At 31.7% G+C, this 7,083-nt stretch overlaps 1 long non-coding RNA gene across 1 annotated transcript; it reads left to right on the top strand.

The window, feature by feature from the left end:
• The first annotated feature begins 3,961 nt into the window (after positions 1-3,961).
• Positions 3,962-4,894, top strand: LOC127097800 (uncharacterized). The gene is made up of 2 exons (XR_007793197.1): positions 3,962-4,528; positions 4,626-4,894. It is a non-coding gene; the product is annotated as an uncharacterized LOC127097800 (long non-coding RNA).
• Positions 4,895-7,083: the final 2,189 nt, after the last annotated feature.

The following is a 7,083-nucleotide window of genomic DNA, read 5'->3' as shown; positions in this document are numbered from 1 at the left end:
TATTTAAGGAAAGGAGTTACTTTCTGGGCAAATTCGTGAGTGGTTAACCGGTTAACACTGAAACATAATTTAATTTCCTGTTTGTACAAAAGGATATGTCACCAAGGGGATTCCAACCCAGGACCTCCTTGAAACTGTACATGCCTTACCACTAGGCTAGAGAGGTAGTTGTTGAATGCTTATGCAATGAATAAATATTAACCTAAATCTTGATTAAGATAGATTGATGAATTAATTGAGTATTATACCTCCGTTTTGGACACGGCCGGATGCGTTAGAAAGATAACGTAAATGGCTATTATTATTGTTCCATGTTATAAAATATTATGTGATTTATAAATGCCATGAATTTTATCATGATGAAAATTAAATATTGTTGTTATGTGGAAAGTGAAGTAATATGATTAAAAACTTTACAAAGATGAGTGAGGAAACCTAGGAGAATAATGTGATTAATAACTTAGAAATATGATCTAGGTTATGGAACATATGTGATATATGTATGAGAATACGGTATTCATTCGTACGACGCTTATGTGAGGTCGTGGACGAATTGTTGCCATGATTGAGAATGAGACACATTGTATGGAACATGCCATGTTATTATTTGTGTATTATGGTGAATGAAGTCACCTGTGATTTATGAATTTGTTATGGTTCGTGGAACCAATGATTTGCGAAACCGATCATGTATTCAGAATGTGTGTTTTCTGTGATGGTACACATCTCTATTGGTATGCTTAGACGTGTAAGCATTGGGATGTGGGACCAATGATTCGAGCCTCAATTGGGTTTGAGCCCCAACCATGGCGGACATGGGGGAAAGGTGGACACCTATGTGGGTTAGAGGCCCATACGGTGAAAGATACCCTAGGTGGGTTAGAGTCCCATACGGGTGACGGTCGCTTGAACTGGGGATTAAGCCTCATAGAGGACCCGATATCCACCGCGAAAGTCGAATCATACGAGCATGAATGAACCGGGCCTGGCTTAGACGTAAGTCCGCTCGGGAATTGATGTTTCGTGATCTGAATAATGATCGTTGTTGAGTTATGAGAACTCAGATGCATGTTGCCATACAATTGCGAGATAGTTCCCCATCGCTCAAGTCTTCGTTCCCTTGTTGACTTGAGTTGGATATGAGTTGAATATCGATTAGAATACCCTGTAGAGCCGAGTGGACCCATAGGATAGGAGAACTCACTGAGATTATTATCTCATCCCATCATTGTTGTTATTTTTTTCAGGTAATTCTTTACAGGTTGAATCTAAGAGAAGCTGTTATGGATGTTTCAAGGGTTGTTGTTCATTATGATCTTCCGCTGTGGAGTGGTGTGCAATGAAGATGTTGCACATAGTTCTTAGATTTTATTGTTTAGGCATTATTGTATAACATGTTCCATTGATGTTTTTAGTTTGGACATGTATATATATTGATGCCATTAGGCACTTATGTTGTGACAGTACCAAAATTTAACACTTGTATGATATTATTCTAGATATATATTATACGGGTTGTTACATGTAATCTGATTAATTATAGTGAAAATCTCTTGTGCTATAAGGGGGATGAACTACTCTCGATTTAAAAGGAACCAAGATATATTGTGTGTCTCTTTATTTACTTCTGGATTTATATTCCGCTGTACAACAAACTCGGAAGTCAAACTCTAATCTGATTCAGACACTTACTTGGATCAAAATTTGAGCTTGACATCTCAGATTCTAAACAGGTTTAAGAAAAATAAGTAAATTTCCCTATACATAACTCAACCCCCTTCTTGTGTATATTTTTCTCACCTTCATATTCATTTCTACAAATTATCTCTATTTATTGATAAATTTGTGTCAATTGGTGAAGAAAAACAACCTTTGAACTACTAAATATTTGAACCAATATATAATGTTACGTTTATATTTATACCAAAGAGTTGCAATGGTCTAGTGGTAAACAAGTTGAATATGTGTGCCCCATCTAATACCAATTGCTGATTCGATTCAGTCTAGAAACAACTTTTGGCCATTTGTTTTGTTAATTTAACAAATAAATCCAATATTAAAATTTTCGACCACTACACCACATAAAAACTTATGATTGAAATGATTCATAAAATCAATTTAATCATTCTGATTTTTTTATTAAATACTTTGGAAATTTTTGCAACAACCCCCACCATTTTCAAAAAAATCTAAATTCTTTATTCAAGAAATTCTATGGTTTCAGATAAAGGTATCTTACAATTTGAACCAATACTTAGTAAGTTAAGTTTTCACTCATCCCCGAATAGATTGGTAGACAAGCGTTGAACCAATTATTCATTAGAACAAACATGCATAACTCACACGTGAAATCTCGGTATCATTGATCGAATTATGAATATGACACATTAAATAAGGTCTTGTATCTCATATTTTTTCATGAGAATTTAAGAGTCAAACCCCTGAACTCTATGAAGCGGCAACACTTCATTTTTATATAGGTAGACTATATCAGAAATGCACCCATAATTATGCATTCCAGCAAACCAATGTTATATGTCTATTATGAGGAAAACTCCATCCTACCATATTTATTCTTATGGTGTAAGTACTTTTACCCATTGGGATGTATCTATTTTTAAGTACTTCAATCACTCTAATATTGTACTTTCATCATTGAACTCAAGACTTAGTGTTAATCAAGTGTGAGTTGAGTTTTCACTGTCGATGATTAATTCAATATGGCATATTCCACATCACTAATGATGTCTTCATTGTCTTTAATTATATCCAAAGACATCATATCTTTGTCAATTCTTTCGTCAAAGAATTACAAGATTTTCCATCTTTAATAATCTTTGAATATTCAATCTTTCAACTAGTCATGCATATGATAACTTTATATACTCTTGATAGTATTTACCATCTACCATCAACCCATGGCATTTTTGTCATTTAATACAAGTATCATATACAAAATAAATATATGTTCTTGATAGCTTTGACAAACTATCACCATGACGCTTTTGTCATTCATTTTATCATATACACAAATTTTATGTCATTATTCCTTTGCTAACCTTTTTAGTTTGAATTTTTACTTCCACTAAAATATATCTAAGATATATTTAATGCATTAAACATTTATAGCAACGAACAATCATGATCATACAAATTTGTCATGACTAACATTTATTTATTGAAGTGGGTTCAAACATGTAATTCATAAACTCCATATAAATACAACAACATAAAACTTATTTCTATTCTTTTAAAATAAACAATTTCCTTGCATAACTAACATATGTGTAACAAATTTTTTGTGATAAAATCATGTTTCATATTTAATAATATTCTATGGTATATCCAAATAAAAATCACAATACAAAGTAAACAATGAATTCACATCATTAATATTTCTATAACTTTTCTCCATAAATAATTGTAAAATTACAATAATCTAAAATTTACCAAAATTATTTTTAATATCAAGACGAACAAGAAATAATATTTTCATATTATAATACACATATAATATGAGATAAATCATTTTAAATTTAATAAATTCTTGCACAAATTAAAATACATCTTAAACATGTTATTGATATTTTTAATATTTTATTTACATGATTTTATGTTACCAATATATGCACCATTACTTCAAATTCATGATTTTTTATTTATTTAATTTTATACCAAATCATTTCACCCATAAATAATATAGTATTAATTAAAATAAATTACTTATACCAAAGAATAATATTTAACATTTGATTTACATTCAAGTATACACCATAAACCCAATATATTCTTAATCATTTAAATTTAAATACTTGAATAATTTATAAATCATGCATATATAAATTTATTGCACATATTAAACTTAACGTAAATGACTATTATTTTCAACATATTTAAAAAAAATTTAGAACATCAAGTAACATATATTTATTTAAAATAATTATGTACCTTTTACTAGGGGTGGACATCGGTTGGGTTGGATCGGTTTTCGGGCCCAAATTCCCAATCCGACCTAACCATCGGTTGGAAAAAACATAACCAAAACCGACCGGTTTGCAATTCGGTTATTTTCGGTTTCGGTTTTGTTCGGTTCGGTTTCATAATGCGGTTTATTCGGTTTTAAAAATAATTGAGCTCATTCCAAAATAAACCCAACACAAGTGGATTTTATCTAGGATTTAAATAGCACAATTTTATACTAGTCTTTAAACTTTTAGTTTACTTATGAACAAAAAAATAAAACAATATATCTTAAAACTTATGAAATTGCTGCATTTTTCGGAAATGGATTGAACAATCATTGTTAACATTTGTATTCTAAATTTCTACTCATATTATATCTATCTTGCTGACATGGATACAGGGCCGTTCAATGTAACAAATGTCTTTGAGTTCCATAATGGACGGTGGTATATGGTTCATCATCACAGTTCTGTGATGAATGGGGATGTAGAGCAACAAATTATGCATGGATAGTAATAGTAAGAGAGATGATATGTTATTATGTCTGATACTGGTCTCAGAAAAGGTTTATTTGCAGAAGCAAGATGCTTGAAATTATTTTCGTAATTGGAAGTTTTGTTTTGAGCTTTGAATCTTTTGTTTTCATACTGTATATAATACAGGAAATTGCAATGGGGCCAAAAAAGTGTGAAAAATAGATTAAGTGGATTAAAGTAAATACAAAAGATCGATGGAAAAGATTACATGTGAATCAACGTCCAATACATCGGTGAGACTTGTGAAAAACCAAGGCTGTGCAGTTGCAGGAGTTACTAATTCAAAAGTATAGTCCAATTTTGGCGTGCATTTTAGTTCTCTAGCAGTGTGTGCATTTTTCAATATTGTAAGAGACAAGTCCATTCCGGCAATGCAATATCCAATCAACCTTCAATGCAATATCCAATCAACCTTACCTATAGATGATCATCAATCAACAATCGTATATATAAGAGCTAGTGCATAACAATTTCTATAACAAAAGATAAAATCAAATCAAATTCTTTTCATAAGCTATTACCAAGTTCAAGTGATGAACATGCGTTAACACCTTAAGCTCGGCAAAAAATTCTTTTGATGCTTTCATGTCCATCTTCTTTATTGCAGCTTTCTGTGTAATTAGATAGAACTTCAGCATTATCATATTCAACATTAGTTAGCATGAGAAAAACAAAAACCAAAACAGACACAATACATATCAGCAGCATTAAACCAGAGGCCATGCTTGTTTTCACTTCATGAGCATATTCAGCACAAGCTAGACCAAGGAATGTTAAAGGGAATGAGTAGATCCACCATGTAATGTTTAACCTTTTTATAGTTTTCTTGAACAGTCCTGGCCTGCAAATAATGTACCATTCCTAGTGAAAACATTGAAATCGCAAACTCGCTCCAACCGATTTCTGTCGCAACTTGAGCCGCCACCAAGTTTCCTATAACAGAAACAAGGTTAACAGGGTTTGCTACCACTGATAGAAACCTCTTTTCAGTAGGTAAACTTTGAGAACAATGGTCTTGTACTCACCAAAAACAAACATGGTAGCTCTGAATCCACCTTTCTTTCTCTTCCATTCAGCAAGAAGCTTGAGCTATTCAGTCTCCTCTTGATATGCCTGCAAAACAAAAAAATTTGAATCTCATCAACATTATGCATAAAAAAAGTATATAGAAAAATGGTTGAGTAAGAGTTCATTCAAATCCAAAACAGGAAAAAAAATTGAATTGTATTATTGATGATTAAGGGTACAGATTAATGATGCTTAACCAATCAATTATCATAATCATAATCAAACCTAACATATAGTATAGTATACCCCACTCTGTCTTTATTCCACAGCTTAAGCATTAGTACTGTAAGGTGAAATGTCTTGGGCTTAATGAATATAGATTTGTTAATCCCCAAGTCTGTAAGAGTGAAAAAAACCAGTCATATTTCAGATTAAAAAATAGCACATAAGCGAATGAGATTAAAACAGAAGCATACCAAAAAAATGTAACATTTCGAACACTGAATTGTTATGAAACTAGCAGCAGTGGCTGCCCAAAAAGTCTGCCCAAAAAGTTTCTGAGTCATGATTCTCATAACAACAGCAATATGAAATAACAACAATCTGAAATAAATAAACATGATTCTCATAAATAACAACAATCTGAAATAAATAAACATAACAAATGATCCATGAACATTATGCAGAGGCATTACCTTCCTGATGACCAGCAAACGCAGTAGCTACTGAAACGGTTCCATCCTTAGTTTCAAAAAATGACTCCAAAAAAGAAAGGCTTGTCTTATTGAATCACAAAGTGACTCCAAAATATTCAAAAATTTACAGCTGCAAATCAAATCAAATCAGTATAGTTAAACCAATGTAAGACATAAAACAGAACTATATTTTTCATACCTAGGCGAGAATTAAACAGGCCCAGCCTGTGTAGGAGCAGCTGCTCCACTAGTAGCTACTTGAAACTCTACAAGTTGTTTAAACATACGTTAAACATATAGCGCGAGAATTAAACAGGCCCAGCCTGTGTAGGCCTGATTTGCACATACTTTCACCCTATAAACCAAATATGATGACAGAAACAGCATATAAATTACTAGATAACGTAATCAAAAAGACTGATGAGGTTCAGACATTGACAAAAAAAACATTTCAATATGCAACTAAGGTAAAAATTTAAGTATATCATCTATATTTATATATCTATACAAATAGATGAAATGAGAAAAGAGAATAATAAACTTTACATGAACTAACAAAGTTTTCAACATTGGGGGAAGTAAGAATTCTCTAACGGAGAAGATATAAAAATTGAATTCCTCAATTCAAATTTATAATTAAAAGGTTTAAATCCTAGGATTAAAAGCAACAACTATTAAAATGAAGTGTGACTTATGATCCAACACCTAAGCATCGTAATATCTTGATATGTCCAACCATTCTCATAATATTCAAACAAGCCATAATAATCAGTATAAAAGCTATTCAAAACAAAACCAGAACTAATGTGAACCATACCACAAAACTCAAACCATCAAGTATAGCTTAGCTTACTCAAAACTAATAATGCTACACAACCCAA

The sequence above is a fragment of the Lathyrus oleraceus genome, chromosome 6, assembly GCF_024323335.1.
Source record: "Lathyrus oleraceus cultivar Zhongwan6 chromosome 6, CAAS_Psat_ZW6_1.0, whole genome shotgun sequence".
NCBI lineage: Eukaryota > Viridiplantae > Streptophyta > Magnoliopsida > Fabales > Fabaceae > Lathyrus > Lathyrus oleraceus.
The sequence above is the reverse complement of the archived record's forward strand: the minus strand, read 5'-3'. Positions and strand labels throughout refer to the sequence as shown.